We start from the raw sequence: 26,546 nt of genomic DNA, 5'->3' as shown, positions 1-26,546 counted from the left end.
AGAGTCCCTTGGACTGCAGGGAGATCCAACCAGTCCATTCTAAAGGAGATCGATCCTGGGTGTTCATTGGAAGGACTGATACTAAAGCTGAAACTCCAATACTTTGGCCACCTCATGCAACGAGTTGACTCACTGGAAAAGACTCTGATGCTGGGAGGGATTGGGGGTGGGAGGAGACAGGAACGACAGAGAATGAGATGGCTGGATGGCATCACTGACTCGATGGACACGAGTTTGAGTGAACTCCGGGAGTTGGTGATGGACAGGGAGGCCTGGCGTGCTATGAATCATGGGGTTGCAGAGTAGGACATGACTGAGCGACTGAACTGAACTGAAACCTTCTAAACACTCAGGCCACATTGGCTGTAATGCTCTTTTACGCATTTATTTCTTTAACACAAATATTGTAGTTTTCTCTCATAAGTTGTATTATATTACATGTAATATAATGATATCACTCAGACTTATGTGTTGGAAACATATATCACTCAAGGATTTTTAAAGAACTTTTAACAAGGAAGTTATGGCTTTTAAAGTGTTCAAAGGGCTAGAAGTGTGGAACGTTACAGTACATCACAAGAATGACCCTCCCCCTCGATCCCATAGCTGATATTTTTATTACAGTCAAAAAGTAAGGAATTTGGGGGTGGCTACTGAAACCATTGATTTCCAGAATTTACCTCAATGACTGCAATGGAAAAATCAGGAAGCCAGATTGTGAAGCTCCCATTGCAGTCATCATCACTGCACTTGACTTCCAGGAATTTGGTGACTAGGCAACAGAGCACTGAATCTGCTCAGTGCTGTAACTATCTTGATGCTCAAGACTAGAGGTAAGTTATAGGAATGACATTGCACAAGAGTCAAGCATGACGATGACCTCTATTCTACTCCTATCTTAAAAGATCACATGAATACACCTAATTTGCAAATCCTAACTTGCATCCTGAACCCTAATTGCAAAGGAGTTTCAAAAAAGTGGTTTTTAACTTAGCTTCTAGCAGTATAGGAAGGTACACTGTGCTACATTCCTTTTGATAATGTCATATTATCATGCTTTTATCTGTTATTTTGGAGTCAAGCTTGTAGTGAATGAAAATTGAAGTGAAGTTGGCAATGTCTAGTATAATCCAAGGTTTGAGAAAGGGTACAATGTACAATGGGCTTCCCAAGAGGCACTAGTGGTAAAGAACCCACCTGCCAATGCAGGAGATGTAAGAGAAGTGGGGTCTATCCCTGGGTCAGCAAGATCCCCTGGAGGAGGGCATGGCAACCCACTCTAGTATTCTTGCCTGGAGAATCCAATGGACAGAGGAGCCTCCTAGGCCACAGTCCATAGAGTCCCCAGAAAGTTGGACATGACTGAAGAGACTTAGCAAGCATGGACAGTGTACAATAGGCACATAAACCCCATTAGTAAGTATTTTTTTATTAATTTAATTTATTTTAATTGGAGTTTACTTTACAATATTGTAGTGGTTTTTGCCATACATTGACATGAATCAGCCATGGGTATACATGTGTTCTGGATCCTGAACCCCCCTCCCACCTCCCTCCCCATCCCATCCCTCAGGGTCATCTCAGTGCACCATCCATGAGCACCCTGTCTCATGCATCGAACCTGGACTGAGCTGTTTCACATATGATAATATATATGTTTTGATGCTATTCTCCCAAATCATCCCACCCTCACCTTCTCTTACAGAGTCCAAAAGACTGTTCTATACATCTGTGTCTCTTTTGCTGTCTCGCATATAGAGTCATTGTTACCATCTTTCTAAATTCCATATATATGCATTAGTATACTGATTGGTGTTTTCTTTTCTGACTTACTTCACTCTGTATAATAGGCTCCAGTTTCATCCACCTCGTTAGAACTGATTCAAATGTATTCTTTTTAATGGCTGAGTAATATTCCATTGTGTATACATACCACAGCTTTCTTATCCATTTGTCTGCCAATGGACATCCGGGTTGCTTCCATGTCCTGGCTATTGTGAACAGGGCTGCGATGAACATTGGGGTACATGTGTCTCTTTCATTTCTGGTTTCCTTGGTGTGTATGCCCAGCAGTGGGATTGCTGGGTCATATGGCAGTTCTATTTCCAGTTTTTTAGGGAATCTCCACACTGTTCTCCATAGTGGCTGTACTAGTTTGCATTACCACCAACAGTGTAAGAGGGTTCCCTTTTCTCCACACCCTCTCCAGGATTTATTGTTTGTAGACTTTTGGATAGCAGCAAATCAAAACCACAATGAAGTACTATCTTACACTGGTCAGAATGGCTGCTATCCATTAGTAAGTATTATGGACTGAATTGTGTCCCCCTAAATTCTTACTGAACATTCAGTACCTCAGATTGTGACTGTATTTGGAAATAGGGTTTTTAAAGCAAATAAGCTAAAATGAAGTCAATATGACTGGTATCTGTATAAGTGACTGGTGTCTTTATGAGATGCGAAAATATGAACATACAAGGAGATATCAGGGATTCATGTGGAGGAAAGGTAGTGTGAGGACACAGCAAGAGGGCCTCTGTCTGCAAGCCAAGGAAAGAGGCCTCAAAAGAAAAAAAACACCAAAAAACCTGCTGACACTTTGCTCTCAGGCAGAAAAAAATTACCAGTAGGCATCAGAATTGCCTACTGGATATTGCTGCTTTGCATCAGTTGCAGAAAACCACTTTCTGGTGCTAGCTGTGTCACTCATCAGCTGTGTCCAAAAATGAGTCAATGTTTTTTTTCTAACCAAAATCTTCTGTATTCTTATCTATGTCATGAAATTGATCATTCTGCTTCTCTAGAAGACAAAGTTGCACTATCCAGCTTGGGCTGTGATGCCCAAGTACAGTCTTTGTCACAGAGCCAGTATTCCTTCTGGGTGTGCCTCAGCTCCTTCAAGCAGACAAACTGCATAAGTACTAAGTGAAGAGAAAAAGACACTGCTTGTCTCCATCTATCATAAGCAGCATGAAAGGAGAAGGGACAGGAAGGACACTGGCAGTCTCATGTAACTGTTACAAAATACTATTAAATAAAGTCATCTTAATTAAACATCTAAATATAATCTGCTCAAGTATATGGTATATATGTTGCATATATATTTATGTGTGGATGGATGGATTGATAAATGTAGGTAGATACAGATATATATCAAACAAAGTGAGACTTTGATAAAATTCTTAATAGACCATTAACAGAGGGGCTGGACACATATTAGGTCATTTCAAAATCACATTGAACTTGAGGTTGGCACTACTAGTATCATGGTTTTCAGATGAGAAAAACTGATGTGCAGAATGGTTAGTAATTTCTTCAAAGTAAGAGATGGAGTTAGGATACAAAAACAAGCAATCTGACTCTAGAACTGTGTGCTGCTTCTATTATACTTGCTTGTATACAGTGTGTAAACGTAGACTAGTTCCTTCAGACTCTTCAATTCTATAAGATCTGATGATAACAAGTTTTAAAGACCCTGTATTTGTCAAGGTTCTCCAGAGAAACACAACCAATAGGATATTATATTGTAGTTGGAATATTAGAGGTGTGTGTGTGTGTGCTGGGAGTGGGTGGAGAAGATAAAAGAAGAAGACTATGTTAAGGAATTTTCACCTTATCCTGAGAGCAATGGGAAGCACTGGAGAGTTTGAAGAGGTGGTTAGATTTGTGCTTTTGGAAGATCACCTTAGTTGTTCTGCAAAGAGTCATTGTGGGGAGGTGTACCAAAGGTGGGGAGACAAATTAGGAGATTACTGCAAAAATCCAGGTGAGAGAGAAATCTAGGGACTGGCATAAGGAATGTACCTGGTTTTTTCCAAATAATTTAAAGCCTCAGAGATTATAAAACGTCATTCTTCCTAAAATCTTCCTCTCTACCTTAATATTTCGGTGGGTGCCACTCATTCCAGGCCATGATTCCGTGGACTTTCTGGAATCAGCTAGAAATGTTCTCCTGGGGTCTTTCTCAGCTACTTAGTCTTCCACAGTAACTCCCCATTTTTCAATAGATTTTCATTTTCCTCTTTTGCAGTTCCTATCACCTCACCAGTTATTACTTGACCTTTCATCTTCTGAGCCTGACTTGCATGCAGACAGCTTCCTTGGAATTTTTAGCTGACAGTTATGATCTAAAGTTCCCTGCTGCTTCCTTAAAATAAAGGGATCAGAACACAAAATCTTCCCTGCTCTTTAAGGAAAGAATGATAAAATAAGTGTTGGGGGAGGTGGTAATGGGAAGACCATACCTACTCCTGGTTTCCATCTGTACACACTCAAAGTGCCTCTCAATGAGAAATCCTACAGGCTGTGGAATTTTGTATCAAAGTATATTTTTTTAATTTGCAATTCCATGTGGACCCAGTTGCATGTGGCCAGAATTTCTGCAAGAAAGGATTGGAACCTTTTATTTTGCAATGTCATTGCTTGTAAAGGAAGGACCATGATTATTTTAGAAATTTTTGAGATATTAGAAAGAAAACTGGACTTATCAGAAGTTGGAAATTTTATTCCACTATTCTGTAGATATATATGGTAATAATCCACACATCACAGGGTTTTTCAAAAAATAAATCAGAAAACGTGAAGCCATTTTGGCTTCTATGAATAGCACTTGATTGAAAAGACCTTTGTCAAGGTTATCAATGAGGTCCATGATGTGAAATCCAATGCCACCTTTATGTTTTTGTCTTATTCAGTCTTTCAGCAGGATTTAACACGGCTGACCATAAACCATCTAATTTCCACAGTTGCCTGCTTTTTCTCGCTTACTTCTTAGTTTCCTTTGCCATTCTGTCCTTTTTTATCTGATAAAAAAACTTTGGTGATCTTGATGCTGAAAACTCAACCTTTGTACACAGCTGCCAATTTGAATCTCAGAGACAGTGTTTTCAGTGATGTAGAAAAGAAAGATTGAAGGGAAAAGGAGAAGAGGGTGGCAGAGGATGAGACAGCATTTCCAACTCAGTGGACATGAATTTGAGAAAACTCCAGGAGATAGTGAAGGACAGAAAAGCATGGTGAGTGGCAGTCCATGGGGTGACAAAGAGCTGGACATGACTTAGTGACTAAACAACAACAGGAAAAGAATAGCTTTATTGCTTTGCCAGGCAAAGGATCCTGTCCCAAGGGTGCACCTTTATTATATTTCCTGAATGCTCCTTTTTTGTCTCTGAATTTTCTCCTTTCTCTTATTAGCAACTGTTAGAATCTGCCCTCTGGAACTCCTGGATGTTCACGGAGGCTGAAGCCTATTTACTACAAACAAGATACAGGGGACACAGAAAGGCTTTCACACACAGAAGCCTCACAAGGTCCTACTCTGTTTCATTCTTAGTTGACCAATTCTTCTTTCTTCAGTTCAGTTCAGTCACTCAGTTGTGTCCAACTCTTTGCGACCCCATGAATCACAGCACTCCACGCCTCCCTGTCCATCACCAACTCCCGGAGTTCACTCAAACTCATGTCCACAGAGTCGGTGAAGCCATCCAGCCATCTCATTCTCTGTCGTCCCCGTCTCCTCCTACCCCCAATCCCTCCTAGCATCAGACTCTTTTCCAGTGAGTCAACTCTTCTCATGAGGTGGCCAAAGTATTGGAGTTTCAGCTTTAGCATCAGTCCTTCCAATGAACACCCAGGATTGATCTCCTTTAGAATGGACTGGTTGGATCTCCTTGCAGTCCAAGGGACTCTCAAGAGTCTCAGTCCAGCACCACAATTCAAAAGCATCAATTCTTCAGCTATCAGCTTTCTTCACAGTCCAACTCTCACATCCATACATGACCACTGGAAAAAACGTAGCCTTGATTAGACCGACCTTTGTTGGCAAAGTAATGTCTCTGCTTTTTAATATGCAATCTAGGTTGGTCATAACTTTCCTTCCAAGGAGTAAGCATCTTTTAATTTCATGGCTGCAATCACCATCTGCAGTGGTTTTGGAGCCCCCAAAAATAAAGTCTGACACTGTTTCCACTGTTTCCCCATCTATTTCCCATGAAGTGATGGGACCAGATGACATGATCTTAGTTTTCTGAATGTTGAGCTTTAAGCCAAACTTTTCACTCTCCTCTTTCACTTTCATCAAGAGGCGTTTTAGTTCCTCTTCACTTTCTGCCATAAAGGTTGTGTCATCTACATATCTGAGGTTATTGATATTTCTCCCGGCAATCTTGATTCCAGCTTGTGCTTCTTCCAGCCCAGCATTCCTCATGATGTACTCTGCATTGCCTTAAAAGTGACCTCACTCAATATTTCCATTAGCATGTTTCACAGACATCTCAAACTTAACGTACATGTGCCAGGTATGCATTGGTTGATTATTAACCCCACATTTGCTCTCTTAGTTTTTACCTGCTAGGACTGGAATCCTGCAAATGACAACCTCCAGACTCCCAAATCTGCTGACCATGTCAGATTCTGCCAAATATTACATGGAGATAAGAAAGGGGGAGAAATTAAAACCCTAAAACCAGAGATAATGGCAGTATCTCCGGCAATGGTAAGCCTGATATTTTCTCCTCAGTAGCAGCTGCCATCCAGCAATTTCTGTGATGGAAGTTTCAGCAGTATCAGCAGTAAGTGACCAGAGCATTAGAGGGAGCAGTGAAGACTCCAGCTTAGTAGCAGGAGTTGGTGGGTCCCATACCTAGTGGTTAAGTATTGCTCCTGAGCCCTGCTCACTGGTGGCAGCAGCTTCCTGATGTCTGTGTGATGGGTCATCCCCGGTTTTGCTTTCCTGTACTTTCCACACCTTTGTCAGAGCTGACTTACCCATTAGTCACAGCAGGCACAGTGTCTCGGGTCCATAAAAGTCTGTTGTTGTTGTTTAGTCCTAAGTCATGACTGACTCTTTGTGACCCCATAGACTGCAGCATGCCAGGCTTCCCTGTCCTTCACTATCTCCTGGAGTTTGCTCAAATTCATGTCCATTGAGTCACTGATGCTATCTAACCATCTCATTCTCTGCCTCCCTCTTCTTCTTTTGCCTTCAATCTTTCCTAGCATCAGGGTCTTTTCCAATGAATCAGCTCTTCGCATCAGGTGGCCAAAGTATTGGAGCTTCAGCATCAGTCCTCCCAATGAACATTCAAGGTTGATTTCCTTTAGGATTTGCTGATTTGATTTCCTTGCAATCCAAGGGACTCTCAAGAGTCTTCTTCAGCACTATAGTTCAAAAATAGCAATTCTTTGGCACTCAGCCTTCTTTATGGTCCACCTCTCACATCCACACATGATTACTGGAAAAACCATAGCTTTGACCACAGGGACTTTTGTTGGCAAAATGATGTCTATCTTTTTAATATACTAAGTCTGTCATAGCTTTTCTTCCAAGGAGCAAGCATCTTTTAATTCCACGGCTATAATCACCATCTGCAATGATTTTGGAGCCCAAGAAGATAAAAACTGTCACTGTTCTCATTTTTTATCCATCTATTTGCCAGGAAGTGATGAGACTGAATGCCATGATCTTAGCTTTTTAAAATACTGAGTCTTAAGCCAGCTTTTTCACTCTCTTCTTTCATCCTTATCAAAAGTTTTAGTTCCTCTTCACTTTATGCCATTAGACTGGTATTATTGGCATATCTGAGGTTGTTGACATTTCTCTCAGCAATCTTGATTCCAACTTGTGACTTATCCAGACTGGCATTTCATATGATGCACTCTGCATGTAAGTTAAGTAAACAGTGTGACAATATATAGCCTTGTCATATGCCTTTCCCAGTTTTGAACCAGCCAAAACCTTACGTTGTTCCATGTAAGGTTCTAACTGTTGCTTCTTGACCCTCTAGAGATTTCTCAAGAGACAGATAAGGTGGTCTGGTATTCCCATCTCTTTAAGAATTTTTCAGTTTGTTGTGATCCATATAGTCAAAGGCTTTGGCATAGCCAATGATGCAGAACTAGACATTTTTCTCGAATTAACTTGCTTTCTGTATGATCTAATTAATGTTGGAAATTTGATCTCTGGTTCCTCTGCTTTTTCTAAACTTAGCTTGTACATCTGAAAGTTCTCAGTGCACATACTGTAGAAGCCTAGCTTGAAGCATTTTGCGCATAACCGTACTAGCAGCAAAATGAGTGCAATTGTATACATTTTGTCAGAGCTGACTTAGCCATTAGTCACAGCAGGCACAGTGCCTCAGGTCCATAAGAGTTTAGGGCCCCAGAAGTGTTTTATTTTTTTAAAACTGAGTGGAGGAAGGGGCCCATGAAACCAATAGTGCCTAGGGCCAGAGCGTTACAGTGCAACTCTGACCTCTGTGACCATTTCCCAGCAACAAATTCTTCTTTGAGTCAAATATCTAGTAGTTTCTGCTTTGTTTATCAGAACACTGGCTAAGTCAGTGCCCCAAATAGAACTCTTGATTCCTGCTCTGAAATTCCCTGTCTTTCCCCATTCTTCTCTAGTTCAGGGAATGGGCCACCATCCAATATTTATCCAAGTTAGAGACTCAACTATTGTCCTTGAGCCCTGTCTATCCTTCAGCCCCAACATCTGAAATGTTACCAAATTCTATCCATTTAATGCACACAATGCATCTCAACTCTGGTCTGTGCTTCTGCTGGTATGAGCTAGTCCAAACCCCACCAGGGCTTCCTGCTGCTGCTGCTGCTGCTAAGTCACTTCAGTCGTGTCCGACTCTGTGTGACCCCATAGACGGAAGCCCACCAGGCTCCCCCGCCCCTGGGATTCTCCAGGCAAGAACACTGGAGTGGGTTGCCATTTCCTTCTCCAATGTGTGAAAGTGAAAAGTGAAGTCGCTCAGTCGTGTCTGACCCTTAGCGACCCCACAGACTGCAGCCTACCAGGCTCCTCCATTCCTGCTCAGTCTTAAAATAAAACCAGACCCTCTGAGCACGCCCTATGAGGCCTTGTGCTGTCCAGACCCAGTCCAATTCCCCAGTCTCTTTCTGTGCCACTTTACCACTTGCCAACTAGCCTGATGAGGCTGATGGACTGCATTAAGGGCCTCACCTCTCCATGTTCCCTGTGCACACGTCCTTTGGTGATGGCTTTGCCCCCAGACTCTGAGATCACACCTTTCAGGTCTTTATGCAAATGTTGCCTCACATAGATAACTTGACCTAAAACTGCCCCACAACTCCAACTTTTCCCCTTACTTATTGGAGATCTTGAAGATTTGGTTTCAAAGGTTAGCTCCATTATTCTGTAACTCTGTGAGCTTTTAATCTCTAAGCTGTATTTTCCTCATTTGTAAAATGAGAATAGTAAGTACCTTTATAGGAGTGTCATGAAAACTTAGTAGAATAAAATACAGAGTGCTGATTCATGAAAGATCCTCAATAGTTCTATGATTCCCTTATCAAAATATCACCAGCAATAATTTTTAATTGACTTTTATTTTTTATTTAGGAGTCTGCCTCCTTACCATGCATAGTCATAAGACAAAAACAACAACAACTTTGAGGAATAAAAACATCTTTTTAACTCTGCTTCCATAAGTGTTTTATAATTACACTCAGCACAGAAAATCTTGGGGTGCACTGCTTCCAAGTGTCTTGGTATTAAATATTGGCCTGTGTACATAGTGTACTGGGGACCCATGAGAAAAATAACATTGAATTCCTCACATGAGTGTATTTTATGGGTGTTTTCCTGAGGGTCATAGTAAAAGCCTTTATGGCTATAGAAAAAGGAACATTTCAAGAGTCATTTCTTGTGGCAAGAGACACCAAGGTGGTTATAAAAAGAAAAGCCCCTCTGCATGGTACATCTTCTGGAAAACAGTGCTGCTAGGAACTTGGCACCCCTACCTCTCTTCTTCCCCTGGTCATCTTCATTTTCTGTTTTCCCTGAGGAACTGTGAAATATAAAAAACAGGTGCATTTGATTGCAACTGTTTCTGCTACTGAAAGATTCCACTCTTTAAAACCAAAAAATTTAAAAGGGGATAAAAACTGCCTCCAAAGGATTTTTTCCTCTGGACAGCCCTATCATTTATGACACACAGGGCTCAGCCCTTGGCTGCCATTAGCAGTAAGAAAACTATTGAACTCTTTCTCCTGTATTTTCTTTTTCTAAATACTATAGCTTCCATTTGGATTTATGGGCTTCCACAGAAAATGTGGACAAAGAAGCCCATGCTCTTGAAGGTACAGAATCGCATTCTGGAGGAGAAATCAAAGCGAAGAACAAGTTTGGGTTTAGGGATTCCACCTATCGAAACCCCAGAACAGGTGTGTTTACCTCAAAATCAGAAATGACAAGTACATTCTTGTGCCAAGACAGCAGTTTTATTTTAACAACTCTGAGTTTACCTCTCTCTACTCATGGCTTTTTTTTTTTTTTTCCAAGCAGTTAGGAGGAGGACAATCCCTTTTATATTATAAAATTAGTAAATTCCATTATTCACTTATCATTATCACTATATACCTGTCACCCCAAAAATGAGGAGAAAAGGAATATTCAAAAAAGTCATGGAGGGCCTTCCCTGATAGTCCAGTGGTTAAGACTTTGCTTTCCAGTGCAGGTAGTGTGGGTTCAGTCCCTGGTCAGGGAGCTTAGATCCTGCATGCCTCGTAACCAAAAGTCCAAAACATGAAAACAGAAGTAATATTGTAACAAATTCCATATAGACTATAAAAATGGTCTACTTTTAAAAATGAAAGAAATAAAATCATGTAAGAACACTATTTTTCTAGGTTTATTTTCTGGAACATCAGATGTACAAGATATCAATCAGCGCTTTGAGGAAAAAGATTCTGTGGTCAATTAAGATTGGGAAATGCTACTTAAATTAAGGCCAAACAAATATCTTTTCTGTAGAACTTCTTAGAATGTTTAGTCACTACTTTGCATGCTGAATTACCAAGATTAGGATATCATAGGCAAAATTTTTGATAAAAGCACTTATCTTATTGGACTAAAATGGAAAAACAGAGCAAAAAGAAATACATTTCCTGTTTTCAGGTCAGTCAGTGCCTAATGGAAAGACAGTCCCATAAACAGATGTTTAAAATTAAGTGATAAAAGTACAACAATTAAGGTAAATACAGAGTAGACTGTGCAAGTCCAGTAGGAGGAAACTAACCAGAGAAGGGAAGTCAGTCCTTTCTGGAGGAGATGATGCTGGAGCTGAGCCTTCACATGAGTGGTATCATTCCTACCCCATCTACTTTAGTCCACAATTTCCAATCACCTACATGGAGTGAACAACACTTTATCTTCAATAAAACATCTGCTTTTTCTATTTTGGCCTTTGTGTAGGTTTGCTTTGTGTCATCTTTAGAAGTCAGATAGACCTAGATCCAAGTCTTAGCTCTGCCTTTTCCTACCTCTCTGATCTGGAACAACTACCTCAACCTCTTCTGTTTTTCAGAATTGTCATGAGAATTAGACATGTTCTAAGTTAAGGGAATGGTTTTTGCCGTGGTCATGTATGGATGTGAGAGTTGGACTGTGAAGAAAGCTGATCGCCGAAGAATCGATGCTTTTGAACTGTGGTGTTGGAGAACTCTTGAGAGTCCCTTATACTGCAAGGAGATCCAACCAGTACATTCTAAAGGAGATCAGTCCTGGGTGTTCATTGGAAGGACTGATGCTAAAGCTGAAACTGCAATACTTTGGCCACCTCATGCAACGAGTTGACTCACTGGAAAAGACTCTGATGCTGGGAAAGGTTGGGGGCGGGAGGAGAAGGGGACGACAGAGAATGAGATGACTGGATGGCATCACTGACTCTGTGGACTTGAGTTTGAGTGAGCTCCGGGAGTTGGTGATGAACAGGGAGGCCTGGCGTGCTGTGATTCATGGGGTTGCGGAGAGTCGGACACGACTGAGCGACTGAACTGAACTGAACTGAACTGAAGCACTAGCAGAGTGTCTGAAACACAATAGGTTTAACCATTTAGACTATTATTATTAGCTTTTAAGGTTGGAATACATTTATAGATACCGTGTGGATCACAATAAACTGTGGAACATTCTGAAAGAGATGGGAATACCAGACCACCTGACCTGCCTCTTGAGAAAACTGTATGCAGGTCAGGAAGCAACAGTCAGAACTGTACATGGAACAACAGACCGGTTCCAAATAGGAAGAAGAGTACGAAAAGGCTGTATATTGTCACCTTGCTTATTTAACTTATATGCAGAGTACATCATGAGGAATGCTGGGCTGGAAGAAGCACAAACTGGAATCAAGATTGCTGGGAGAAATATCAATAACCTCAGATATGCAGATGATACTACCCTTATGGCAGAAAGTGAAGAGGAACTCAAAAGCCTCTTGATGAAAGTGAAAGAGGAGAGTGAAAAGGATGGCTTGAAGCTCAACATTCAGAAAACAAAGATCATGGCATCTGGTCCCATCACTTCATGGGAAATAGATGGAAAAACAGTGGAAACAGTGTCAGACTTTATTTTTTTGGGCTCCAAAATCACTGCAGATGCTGATTGCAGCCATGAAATTAAAAGACGCTTACTCCTTGGAAGGAAAGCAGAGACATTACTTTGCCAACAAAGGTCCGTCTACTCAAGGCTATGGTTTTTCCCGTGGTCATGCATGGATGTGAGAGTTGGACTGTGAAGAAAGCTGATCACCGAAGAATTGATGCTTTTGAACTGTGGTGTTGGAGAAGACTCTTGAGAGTCCCTTGTACTGCAAGGAGATCCAACCAGTATATTCTAAAGGAGATCAATCCTGGGTGTTCATTGGAAGGACTGATGCTAAAGCTGAAACTCCAATACTTTGGCCACCTCATGCGACGAGTTAACTCACTGGAAAAATCTCTGATGCTAGGAAATGTTGGGGATGGGAGGAGAAGGGGACGACAGAGAATGAGATGGCTGGATGGCATCACCGACTCTGTGGACATGAGTTTGAGTGAACTCCGGGAGTTGGTGATGGACAGGGAGGCCTGGCATGCTGTGATTCATGGGGTTGCGGAGAGTCGGACACGACTAAGCGACTGAACTGAACTGAAGCATTCCCTGGAGAAGGCAATGGCACCCTACTCTAGTACTCTCGCCTGGAAAATCCCATGGACGGCAGGGCCTGGTAGGCTGCAGTCCATGGGGTCGCTAAGAGTCGGACACGACTGAGTGACTTCCCTTTCACTTTTCACTTTCATGCATTGGAGAAGGAAATGGCAGCCCACTCCAGTGTTCTTGCCTGGAGAATCCCAGGGACAGGGGAGCCACGTGGGCTGCCGTCTATGGGGTCCCACAGAGTCGGACACAACTGAAGCAACTTAGCAGCAACAGCAAGCATTCCCTAGATATATACAATCTCATATTTTATTTTATGTTCACATTTCAGTTTCTGTTTGAAATTCTGCTTCAATTTAGTTTTTTTTTTTTTAATAAGCTCTCAGACTCTAAAAGGCATAGTACTACATCTGGGATACAGACAAAATGAACTGACCCATAGATCTTGTCTTGAATCAAAAGTTTCCGGATTAATGCTGGGAGTGGGTAGAGTTGGAGAAAAGTCAGAGCGTAATAATGGGCACACTAGATGTGGGAGCCAATAGATAAGAAGTACAGATAAGACACCATGAGAGAGAATATCACTTTTCTTTGGTAGATAAGGGAAGGACTCCTGAAAGAAGTGACATTTGATCAGGGCCATAATATATGGGACAAATATGAACATAAGAGATTAACAAGGGAAAAAAATCCAGGAGGAGAAACAGAAGAATCAAGGTAATAAACTATCATCTTTGTCAACTTATGAAGCTACTGTGGGTGACATGGAATATGAAACTAGAAAAATGTTAGCAACAGATTATGAAAGGCCAGACAGTTCAGTATCCATTTTTATCAATATATCACATTAGACATCTCTGAAAAACACAACAAACCTCCTTTATGTGCACAGCTGAGTCAACTAGAAAGGAAAATCCACAGGAACCCAAAAACAAACTCTGCAAACTTCACTGGTAAGCTCATGAACTGATTCTGGAACAAACAAAAATCTTGACTTTCATGTACCTAAGAGGACAATGAATGAGACATTAGTCCTAGAGTGCTGGAGAGAGATGGCTGGTATTTAACCTCCAAAGTAAGAGCCATCCAAAGGCTATGAAAATAAAGTACAGGGCTTAAAAATATCCATCTGTTATTACAAGAATTCACAAATAAAATCTGTTTGTCAGGCTGGACATAAAAACAAAACTGTCACCTCTGATGATTTGTTCCCAAAGTCCTGGCTGCATTTGAGTTTGAAATTTGAATAAATGTTATGTGAGTGATTTGGAAAACTGCAACCTGAGAAATTAACAGAAAAGGGATTCCAGACATGTGTTATTTTGGTAACTCCAGGAAGAAGCAGGTGCAAAATCATTCTGGCCAGACACACCGTCAAAAACAGATATAAATAATTTTTCAAGTTAAAGCCCCACTAAAGAAAAGCTCACAAAGAGAAAAATCACATGCTTGTGAAGGAACAATCATTAGAAAGAGGTGGAAGAAACAAAACACAATACAAATAGACCTCCCAAAACCTCAGATAATGGAAGCTAACTATGAAATAATTACGTTTAGACTCAGTAAAGTGTATGCCTGGGTTGGGAAGATCCCCTGAAGAAGAGAATGGCTACCCACTCCAGTATTCTTGCCTGGAGAATTCCATGGACAGAGAGAGGCCTGGTGGGCTGCAGTCCATGGGATCACGAAGAGTCGGACACAACTGAGCAACTAACACAACTACTACTAGTTGGATACTTTCCCTCGGATATCACTCTTCAGCACTTTGCACAAAGAGCACCTTAAGTGTGAAGCCTTGCTAAATAATCTGAAAACTTAGAATAAAAGGACTATTTCCTAGAAGAATGTAACTATCACAACTGATCCAACAAGAAAACTTTAAATCTGATAACCTCAAGAGAAGCAGACAAAGCTTTTGGTAAAATCTAACAGTTTGAGCAAATTGATAAAGAAGATAGAATGTGTTATATCCTACAAATGAAGAAAGGTTGGAAAATTATTTATTTGGAAAGAAAAATAAAAATGTATCTCTCACACCACGTGCAAACATAAATTTCAGTTGGATATAAAGCATTTAGCATTTAGTTTATTCCTTTCAGAACATGGAAAATGCCATGAACTGTTTTTGGATATATTTTATAGAGAGCAGATAAATAAACACGTGTTCAGGAATGATGTACATCAAAATCAGGACAAGATGAGTTGAAAAGTCGACTCTGAATCATAGACATTTTAGGAAAACCTTTGTCAGTGCATTTTGCTAATGTTTTCCACCTCTTGTGACCCTAAGAGTGATAGAAGATAAATATCCACAATTGTATAAGTTTAGAAGAGTTTTTTCTAAAAATCTAATGAAGCTTAACTAATCTAAAAAAACTAATTAACTAAGTTAGTTATTTAGTTAATTAACTAAGTTAGTTATTTAGTTAATTAACTAAGTTAGTTATTTAGTTAATTAACTAAATTAACTGATTAATTTAACTAGACTAATCTAAAAAACTCATGAAGCTAATATAACATTATAAATCAACTATACTTCAACACCCATGGCTGATTCATGTCACTGTATGGCAAAAACCACTACAATATTGTAAAGTAATTAAAATAAATTAAATTTATTAAAATTAAATAAATTAACAATTTATTTTGTTTATAAATAGTTAAAATAAATTAATTAATTTTAAAAAGTGACAAAAGTAACACAACAATCAAATTTAGTGTCAATTTTAGTAAGACTCCAGTTAAAACGCACAGATATAAAAAATGTTCGGTGACAACTGGGATAATTTGAATATGCATCAGATATTTTAAAGTTATTGTGAAATTGTTGATTTTGTTGGGTGTAATAATAGCACTGTGATTATGTAGAGAATATTCTTTAAATTCTTCAACATTTGATGAAGGTATATATAAAAGAATAAAGTATCACAAAGCGTCCACTGGAAATCAAGTATTAGCAAGAAAATGTTTATATGTGTGTGTATATACTGAGAAAGATTTTTAATGCGGCAATTTGTTAATAATTGTTGACTCAAGGTAGAGTCTACATAAGATTTTATTGTGTCATTATTCCAAATTCTGTGCTTAAAAATTACAAATAAAAATGATCTAAAAGTGAAAAAACATAAGTAAATGAAATGAAGGGTGATAGTTGGATTTAAAAGCAATTCTTAAAATGAAAAAAAAGAGTGCTTTAAAAAATTATAAGATAAAATTTTTAAGTGACAAGAAAAAGAAAATCTGGAGATAGGTTACCTCTGGGCAGAGCAGAAAAGGAGTGAGATGAAGGAGGGTATCACAGGAGCCTACAACTCTCCATTCAGTTCAGTCGCTCAGTCGTGCCCAACTCTTTGAGGCCCATGGACTGCAGCATGCCAGGCTTCCCTGTCCATCACCAATTCCTGGAGCTTACTCAAACTCATGTCCATCGAGCCGGTGATGCCATACAGCCATCTCATCTTCTGTCATCCCCTTCTCCTCCTACCTTCAATCATTTCCAGCATCAGGGTCTTTTCCAATGAGTCAGCTCTTCCCATCAGGTGGCCAAAGTATTGGAGCTTCAGCTTCAGCATCAGTCCTTCCAATGAATATTCAGAACTGATGTCCTTTAGAATGGACTGGTTGGATCTCCTTGCTGTCCAAGGGACTCTCAAGAGTCTTCTCCAACACCACAGTTCGAAAGCATCATTTCTTCGGCATTCTTAAAAGATTTGATGCAGTCATCAAATCTTAGCAAAATGTTAAGATTTGGCAAGTCTAGGTTTTGGATACATGTGTGCCTCTTACATTTTTTTTTGTATTTCTTAATATCTTGAAATATGTTACTAAGTAGTGACATTTAAAAAAAGGTTATTTTCTAAATATAAAAGAAACTTTACCCAAATAATCTTTTACCTGTAAGTGGCGAGGAACTTTAGAAAACCTTTAGCAGCAAATCTGACTTCTTAGAGTTTCAACAGGACATCAGAGGAACCTGGGTGCTGTCTCTTCTGTCTCATAGAATAGATCTCAACAATACTTAATTCAAATAAATAAATATCCAGAATAAGCTGATACGAACGAGATAGGTCTTGCTGAGCCAACCATAGAACAAAGATCCTTTATTGAGAAACTTTCTCAAGAGAATAATATTAAACTATTTCTTGTCTTCGTCAAAGCATCCAAAAACAACCACAACACATTGTGAAACTGGAAAATAACCAATTTAAACTGGTGGTGTTGGGAGTAGGGAGAAGGAAAGTTTCTCCATGAAAGAATTTTGAGGCTACACAACACCGTTGTTATCACATGGTTATATTAATAAATTCAGCATCAGCAAAAGCAAAATCTGTTTCTCTCAATAGTAATTTTAAGATTGTCTAGGAAGAATCATTTAAAACTATCTCTGCTTGCCATAGCTTGTAAAAAATTCTTCTGTAAAATTGTAATCCTGTTATTGATGTTTTGTTTTTCAATTTCTCTATGTAATATGTAATTATTTCAACCTCTTCCCCTTTGTGTGGTCTATTGGTGGACTAGAATTCAGAAGAGTTTCTTTCTAAGAACTCCAATAGGCTCAAGATAGTGATCTTTCCCCTCAACTCATATTCTCTGACCTAAATAGTTTTATTTTTTGAATGTGCCCCAAAGATTTGAATGGGACAAAGTATTCAAAACATAGCATTCTCATAAAATATTTAATCTCAAAACAAGCAGGCTTTATTCCCTCAAGGAAAAAGAAATCTAATGCCAAAATATGAATTGTTTTTCATTTCTCTGTTTCTTTTTTTTTTTTTTTGAGACTGTTTATATCTAGATAAAAGAATAGGATAGCCAGAGCCATTATATGAATAATCTTATTCTAGAATGCTTGACCAAAAGGTTGAATGACTAAAGCAAAACTGAAGATTTTTTAAAATATTTTAAATATTTATTTATTTACAGCTGTGCTGGGTCTTTGCTGCTGTGTGTGCGCTTTCTAGTTTCAGCAAAAAGTTGCTACTCTCTAGTTGTGGTGTAAGGGCTTCTCAATGTGTGTTGCCTTCTCTTGCTGCAGAGCATGGGCTCTAGTGTGTGGAGGTTTCAGTAGCTGCGACTCACAGGCTCCAGGGCACAGGCTTATTATGGTGGCACACAGGTTCAGCCATCCCATGGCATGTGGGATTTTCCTGGACCAAGGATTCAATTGGTGCCCTTTGCATTTCAGGACAGATTCTTAACCAGTGGACTACCAGGAAAGCCTCGAAAGCTGAAGATTTTAAGATGTTTAGCTATTAGGTGAAAACTTCATACTGGAGCTATTCAGAAAAGATTGGGAATCTGTCTTTAAGGAATGAGAATTTACAGACAGAAGATGAAACTAGGGGGTAAGGAAAGGAATGGACATTTTCTCTGCACAAGACTATGTTCCAGATACTCCATGTAAATCATCTAAGTGAAATCTTGCACAATCTCCATAGAGATTTTGTTTCTCATGTCACAGATGACAAGGTGAGATTTCATCAGGTAGAAGAGTGAGTCTAAGACCACATGGTTGGTATGGCGGTATATTGCTCAGATCTCCTTTTAAGAAAATCTGCTTCATGTGGTATAGATGATGCTGTTTCAGCATCTTCAGAGCTACCTTGACATTCATGCCAATGCCACACTTCACTCAGGCTGCTCCCAGGTCATGACTGAGCACAGAAGTGGCACTAAAGCCAGTCTGCTCCTGGCTCAAGTGGAAGTCCTCCAACTTTTGCTCTGAGACTCTGCATTGACTTGGCTATACTCAGAACTGCAGTCAGAGATTCTCTCTGATGCTCCTTCATTTCTATTCTCCTTTCAAAGTTATGAAACCTATATCACCTACACTCTCCTATTCCCTCCTTTATCCTTTATAATATTTCCCTCAATAAGACTCTTGTATATCCTGTCTTTTCATCTGCATCTCAAAGGACCTTACCTGACACAGGCCACATAATCAATAGCTGTCAGAATAAGAGGCAGATGCAAAGGTATTGCTCTTTCAAAATTGACATTTTGTTGCTGTTCAGTCACTAAATCATGTCTGACTCTTTGTGACCCCATGGACTGCAGAATGCCAGGCTTTATCCTCTACTATCTCCCGGAGTTTGCTCAAATTCATGCCCAGTGGGTTGATGATGCCATCCAACCATCTCATCCTCTGCTGCCTCCTTTTCCTCCTGCCCTCAATCATTCCCAACAACAGGGTCTTTTCCAGTGAGTTGGCTCTTTGCATCAAATGGCCAAAGTATTGGAGCTTCAGCTTCAGTATAAGTCCTCCCAATGAATATTCAAGGTTGATTTCCTTTAGGGCTGACTCTGATCTGTTTGCAGTCCAAGGGACTCTCAAGAGTCTTCTCTGGCACCACAGTTCAAAGCATCAATTCTTCAGTGTTCAGCCTTTTTTATGATCCATCTCTCACATCCATACATGATAAGTACTAATGTTGATACTACTGATGCTAAGTAACATAAGACATATGTTAGTATGAACTAGATATTATGCTTTACACTTTCATGCATTATCTTGCTTAGTTTTCATTACAACTCCATAAGATAGATGTTATTATCCTACATTCTACAGATGAGAAGACAAAGGTTTAGAGATGTGATTAATTTACCCAGGTCATATAATTATCCAGTGGCTTAGCCAGGATTTGCACTTGGGTCTGTATGACCCTAAAATCCATGTTTTTAACAACTCTGTACATTTTATATACTAAACTGCTAATCACAAACCACTCTGCTGTCTTCTAGCTTTATCACCTTGCATGTTTTGTTGTTGTTCAGTTGCTAAGTCATGTCTGACTCTTTGCTACCTCACAGACTACAGCACCCCAGTAGGGCTATGATATGATGGATATTTTTCACTTGTAGTTAGAATAAGCAGTAACTATTCATAAAGTGACAACTCTGTGCCCAGGGTTTTGGCTATTTCCTGAGAATCCAATAGAAGAAAGATCTAGTTTTTCCCTCAGGGAAAATCATTACTAATCTGTCAGGTTATTAACAATCTAAATAAAAAGAAATTATTGACACCCCTGAAACAAAGAAACATCCAAGAAGCTAGATAATTACAGAGCTGTCATCAAGTGACACTAACTACTCTTCTGAACAAAATAACTTAAAAATAAACTCCAAAACTGATGAAACTTCAAAAAAGCAAGGAGTGCCTATTAGCCAGAATAAAGAAATTAGATCTTGAAAATTTAATAAGATTTGGAAAGGCAGAAACTGTGGGATGGTGATTGCTAACTAGAGGAAAAAATTTATCCTTAAAATAATGGAAGATTCAGGTAGAAATGTAAGCAATAATTTCTCACTTGGCATCACTTAAAACACTTCCTCCTAGAGAATATAATGGAATGTACCATGATGGAATAATGTGCACTTGGCAGTCAGACAGACCTGCAACCCACAAGTCTGTCAGCACGAACTGGTTAAACAATAAAATTGGGAAATAGGGCAGCAAGGAGGAGGTTTAACGATGCTACATGGGAAATATAATGTTGTCCAGGTATCTCCCCAGTGAGGGAGTCTGTTTTAATCTTGGACTTCAGCCAGGAATTTACCTTCTTAACTCAAGAAATCTTAAAATACATTTTCCTGCCATACCAGAAAAAAAATTTTAAAGACAGGGAGAGAAGCAACCACATACTAAACCCTAAGAGGAAAATAATGAGACACTTGGGCTGAGTACACAGACTACAAAAAAAAAGCTGCTGGATCCTATATTCAGAATCAAGACTCATAATTAGTAACGTTCTACCTATCATCTGTCAGTTTCTTGGAAGCAAGTTGTAAGGTAGAGATGGCCCAATGATGTGGAAAAAGAGAACCCAGATGCCAAATAGATAATGTAACAGGCTTTAATGGCTGCGCACCCCCAGGCGGAACCCCAAGACCTAATAGAGTGAGGTCAGGAAGTCCCCCCCGAACAAAGGCAAGAGGCAACTTATATAACTTTAGGCAAGATTTGGAGTGGTGGTCTCTCATAGGTCAGTTAGCCATTAGCCGGGGGCAAGACTGGGTTGGTTGCCCAATCTGCTCAAGGTTGTGCTGATGCAGCAGAATAGTTCTTGCTATTTCTGGGCAGAATGCTGTTTCTGGACAGGAGGTTAGGAGGGGGAGGTTAGGAGAGGGTTGATCTCTACCAGGAACCAATACCTCAAGGACACTCTAGCAATGGGGGAGGGAATGAGAGTATAGAGCACAATAGTCATCCTTTTTCTGCCAGTGGGAAGAAGAGAAGGAGGGAAGGGAAGAGGCCAAAATGGCCACAGAGGTCCGACCTTACACAAGTGAAGTTTCCTTATCAATTCTTTAAAGAAACTTCAGTGTTTGAAGTAAACACTAAGGAACAGCATGAGCAAAAGTTTAGAGTTTTGTGTAAAATAGTATGAAGAGCCCTACTGCAAATAATCAGTGCCTCAAAATGAGGTTGTCTTGGGTCCACAATGGGAGAGACTTAGAAAGAGATCTGAACAATCTGAATGATGTATTAATGAGTTGAAGACCAGACCAAAACAGATATTGTTCCACTAGGTTTAAAAAAGGCCTTTCTCCTTAGGGAGAATGTTATTTTCACAGGCCTGCCGCATAACATTCACTTCTCTGTTTAATTATGCTTTAGCCAATTGTGTCATCAGATGCACGTTCCATGAAGTTTTTTAGACTGGGCCATCTCAAAGTACCAACACTGATGCATTGAGCAACTGGAATGGAATGAAATTTTGAGGAGGCTAAGTGAGAATGCCTGGATGAAAGAGAGAAAGTCTTGCTTATCACTCTTCATTGAAATATGTAACCAAGACTAATACTGTGGTATATGATTTTAATAATCAGTAATCTGAAAGAGGAACAGGGCAGCTAAAATGAGAAGGTGGAAACAGTAAGTGTGGACATCCTCATTCTTTTTCTTTTTTTGGTCAGTTTTCATTCCAATCCCAAAGAAAGGCAATGCCAAAGAATGTTCAAACTACCGCACTATTGCACTCATCTCACACTCTAGCAAAGTAATGCTCAAAAATCTCCAAGCCAGGCTTCAACAGTACATGAACCATGAACTTCCAGATGTTCAAGCTGAATTTAGAAAAGCCAAAGGAACCAGAGATCAAATTGTCAACATCCATTGGATCATCGAGAAAGTAAGAGAGTTGCAGAAAAACATCTACTTCTGCTTTACTGACTACACCAAAGCCTTTAACTGTGTGGATCACAACAAACTGGAAAATTCTGAAAGATATGGGAATACCAGACCACCTTACCTGCCTCATGAGAAATCTGTATGGAGTTCAAGAAGGAACAGTTAGAACTGGGCATGGAACAACAGACTGGCTCCAAATCAGGAAAGGAGTATGTCAAGGCTATATATTGCCACCCTGTTTATTTAACTGATATGCATAGCTGCTGCTGCTGCTAAGCCACTTCAGTCATGTCCGACTCTGTGTGACCCCATAGACAGAAGCCCACCAGGCTGCCCCATCCCTGGGATTCTCGAGGCAAGAACTCTGGAGTGGGTTGCCATTTCCTTCTCCAATGTGTGAAAGTGGAAAGTGAAGTCACTCAGTCATGTCCAACCCATAGCGACCCCACGGACTGCAGCCTACCAGGCTCCTCCATCCATTGGGTTTTCTAGGCAAGAGTACTGGAGTGGCTTGCCATTGCCTTCTCCGTGATATGCATAGCACATTATGCAAAATGCCAGGTTAGATGAATCACCAGCTGGAATCAAGATTACCGGGAGAAATATCAATAACCTCAGATATGCAGATGACACCACGCTTATGGCAGAAAGCAAAGAAGAACGGAAGAGCCTCTTTATGAAAGTGAAAAAGGAGAGTGAAAAGTTGGCTTAAAAAAAAGAAAACTTCAGAAAACTAAGATCATGGCATCCGGTCCCATCACTTCATGGCAAGTAAATGGGGAAACAATGGAAACAGGGAGAGATTTTATTTTGGGGGAGGGAGGAGGGTGTGCTCCAAAATCATTGCAGATGGTGACTACAGCCATGAAACTAAAAGACACTTGCTCCTTGGAAGAAAAGTTAAGACCAACCTAGGCAGCATATTAAAAAACAGAGACATTACTTTGCCAACAAAGGTCTGTCTAGTCAAAGTTATGGTTTTTCTGGTAGTTATGTAGGATGTGAGAGTTGGACTATAAAGAAAGCTGAGCACCGAAGAATTGATGCTTTTGAACTGTGGTGTTGAAGAAGACTCTTGTGAGTCCCTTGGACTGCAAGGAGATCAATCAGTCGATCCTGAAGAAAATCAGTCCTGAATACTCATTGGAAGGTCTAATGCCGAAGCTGAAACTCCAATACTTTGGCTACTTGATGTGAAGAGCTGACTCACTGGAAAAGACCCTGCTACTGGGAAAGATTGAAGGCAGGGGGAGAATGGGACGACAGAGGATGAGATGGTTGGATGGAATCACCGACGCTATGGACATGAATTTGAGCAAGCTTTGGGAGTTGGTGATGAACAGGGGAACCTGGTGTGCTGCAGCCCATGGGGTCCCAAAGATTTGGGCACAACTGAGCGACTTAAGTGAACTGAACAGTAAGTGTTGGGAAAATATGTTTATGAAGTTGGGAAGGGCCAGATCACACAGGGTGTTCTAAGCTACGCTACAAACAATGAGAGGATATGCAAAGGTTTTTTAAGAAGGAAGATGACATATTGAATTTTCATTTCCAGAAGATCTTTCAGACTCTAGTGTGAAGAATGGATTAGAGTAAGATATTGGATATAAGTGTATGAGTAAAAATTTATAACAATATTTCAAATAAGAAATAATGGTAGCTGGATTGGTGGCGGTGGTTTAAGTAGAAAGAAAAATAAGTTGGTTGAGGAGAAAGGGAAAATGTAATATTAATCAAACTTGGAAGATGGGCAGGATGGGAGGGTAAGGAAGAAGAAAGTGTCTGAGATGACTTCTAGGTTTCTGACTTGTTTAATTGGATAAATGGTAGTGAATTCACGGAGCTAGGGAGTACCAAAGAAAGATAAAACTTGCAGGGAAAGATCGCAGATTTGCTTGTGAATGTTAAGTTTTAAGTGTTTGAGATATAAGAAATGTGAAAGGCAGATAGGTGTGTTTGGAGTCAGAAGACTGATCTGATAGGGATTAAATAATTAACTTGTGTGGCTAAGGTTGCCTTTACTGAAATTGAATGCTAAAATGGATAAAATGGAATTTACCAGAAAGGCAGGGAAAGAAAGAATGTTCCAGGTAGAGGCAACAGAATTTGCAAATGACATGAAAGTGGGGCTATTTCAAGGGTTAATTATTACTTAAACTTAAGACTGTACAGAGGAGAAAGAAAATTAAGAATTAGTTAATAGTAATTACCTCCGGTGAGGAGCTCAGAAAAGTAGAGAATGAGAGAAACGTACCTTGTTTATGTTGTGTGAATTTATTTATTTATGTAGATTTTAAGTATTTTAAAAAATAAAAATAGAGTTGCCTATGACTGTGCAATCCCACTCTTGGGCATATATTTAAAGAAAACTCTAATTTGAAAAGATTCCCAGTGGTTCATAGTACTGTTTTCAATAGCCAAGACATGGAAGCAAACTAAATGTTCATCAACAGATGAATGGATAAAGAATATGTGTTATTTATACATAGTGGAATATTACTCAGCCACAAAAAGAACAAAACAATGCTATTTGCAGCGATGTGGATGAACCTAGAGATTGTGATATTAAGTGAAGCAAGTCAGAAAAAGACAAATATCCCATGATATAATTTATATGTGGAACCTAAAATTGATATAAATGAACTTATTTACAAAACAAAAATAAACTCACAAATATAGAAAACAAAACTATGGTTATCAAAGGGGATGGTGCCAGTGGAGATAACTATTAAGGATCTACCATGAGGCACAGGGAACTGTACTTAATATCTTGTAATAAACAATAATGGAAGATAGTCTGGGAAAGAACATATGTATATATGTATAACTGAATCATTTTGTGGTACAGTTGAAACAAACACAATATTGTAAATTAACTATATTTTGTTAAAATCTCAATAATTACTTTTTTTTTAAATTTATTTTATTGGAGGCAAATTACCTTACATTAATATATTGGTTGGTTTTGCCAGACATTGACATGAATCCGCCCCAGGTGTACATGTGTTCTCTTTCTTGAACCCCCCTCCCACCTCCCTCTTCCCCATATCCTCCCTCCATGTCATCCCCGTGCACCAGCCCCAAGCATCCTGTATCATGCGTGGAACCTGGACTGGTCACTTATGATACTATACATGCTACAATGCCGTTCTCCCCAATCATCCCACCTTCACCCTCTCCCACAGAGTCCCAAAGACTGTTCTATATGCCTATGTCTCTTTTGCAGTCTCGTATACAGGGTTCAGGTTACCATCTTTCTAAATTCCATATATATGCGTTAGTATACTGAATTGATGTTTTTCTTTCTGGCTTACTTCACTCTGTATAATTGGCTCCAATTTCATCCACCTCATTAAAACTGATTCAAATGCATTCTTTTTGATGGCTGAAAAATACTCCATTGTGTATATGTACCAAAGCTTTCTTATCCATTCATCTGCAGATGGACACCTAGGTTGCTTCCATGTCCTGGCTATTATAAACAGTGCTGCAATGAACATTGGAGTACATGTGTACTTGGATCCTCCAAGACCCACCTCCCAGAATATTGGAAATAAAAGCAAAAATAAATGAATGGGACCTAATTAAAATCAAAAGCTTCTGCACAGCAAAGGAAACTATAAGCAAGGTGAAAAGACAACCTGCAGAATGGGAGAAAATAATAGCAAATGAAGCAACTGATAAAGGATTAATCTCCAAAATATACAAGCAGCTCCTACAGCTCAATTCCAGAAAACTAAGTGACCCAATCAAAAAATGGGCCAAAGAACTAAACAGACATTTCTCCAAAGAAGACATAAAGATGGCTAACAAACACATGAAAAAATGCTCAACATCCCTCATAATCAGAGAAATGCAAATCAAAACCACAATAGATACCATTTCACACCAGTCAGAATGGCTGCTATCCAAAAGTCTACATGCAATAAATGCTGGAGAGGGTGTGGAGAAAAGGGAACCCTCTTACACTGTTGGTGGGAATGCAAACTAGTACAGCCACTATGGAGAACAGTGTGGAGATTCCTCAAAAAACTGGAAATAGAACTGCCATATGATCCAGCAATCGTACTCCTGGGCATACACACCGAGGAAACCAGAATTGAAAGAGACACATGTACTTCAATAATTACTTTTTAAAAATAGTGTAATAAAATGGGAAACACTTAAAAGATAAAGAAATTTCTCTGATTCAATTCAGGGACACTTGGTGCAGCTGTGTAGGTTGTATGTTTCACACTTTTGGGGGGTGATATTCATATAAATTACAATGTGTAGTACAAAGTCTAAACAACTGTATGTGGTAATTGATTGCAATTATTTCAGAGCAGACATCTTTGAAGATAGCCAAATAGACAATTAAAAGCCCACAAGGACTAGAAGAGGTTACACCTAAATTTAGACATCAGGAATGAGTGAGTAGAGATCAGCTGAAGTACTGGCAGAGCTGGGAAAGGTAGATGGAAAACAACA

General features: G+C 39.6%; 1 pseudogene; it reads right to left on the bottom strand.

The window, feature by feature from the left end:
* The window catches only part of LOC148778025 (uncharacterized), a 318,848-nt pseudogene that overhangs the window by 38,282 nt on the left and 254,020 nt on the right, over positions 1–26,546 (bottom strand).

This window comes from Moschus berezovskii, chromosome 4 (genome assembly GCF_049115385.1).
Source record: "Moschus berezovskii isolate FMDL1 chromosome 4, NW_MosBer_1.0, whole genome shotgun sequence".
Lineage (NCBI taxonomy): Eukaryota > Metazoa > Chordata > Mammalia > Artiodactyla > Moschidae > Moschus > Moschus berezovskii.
Note: the sequence above shows the minus strand (reverse complement) of the source record. Positions and strands in the feature narration are given on the sequence as shown.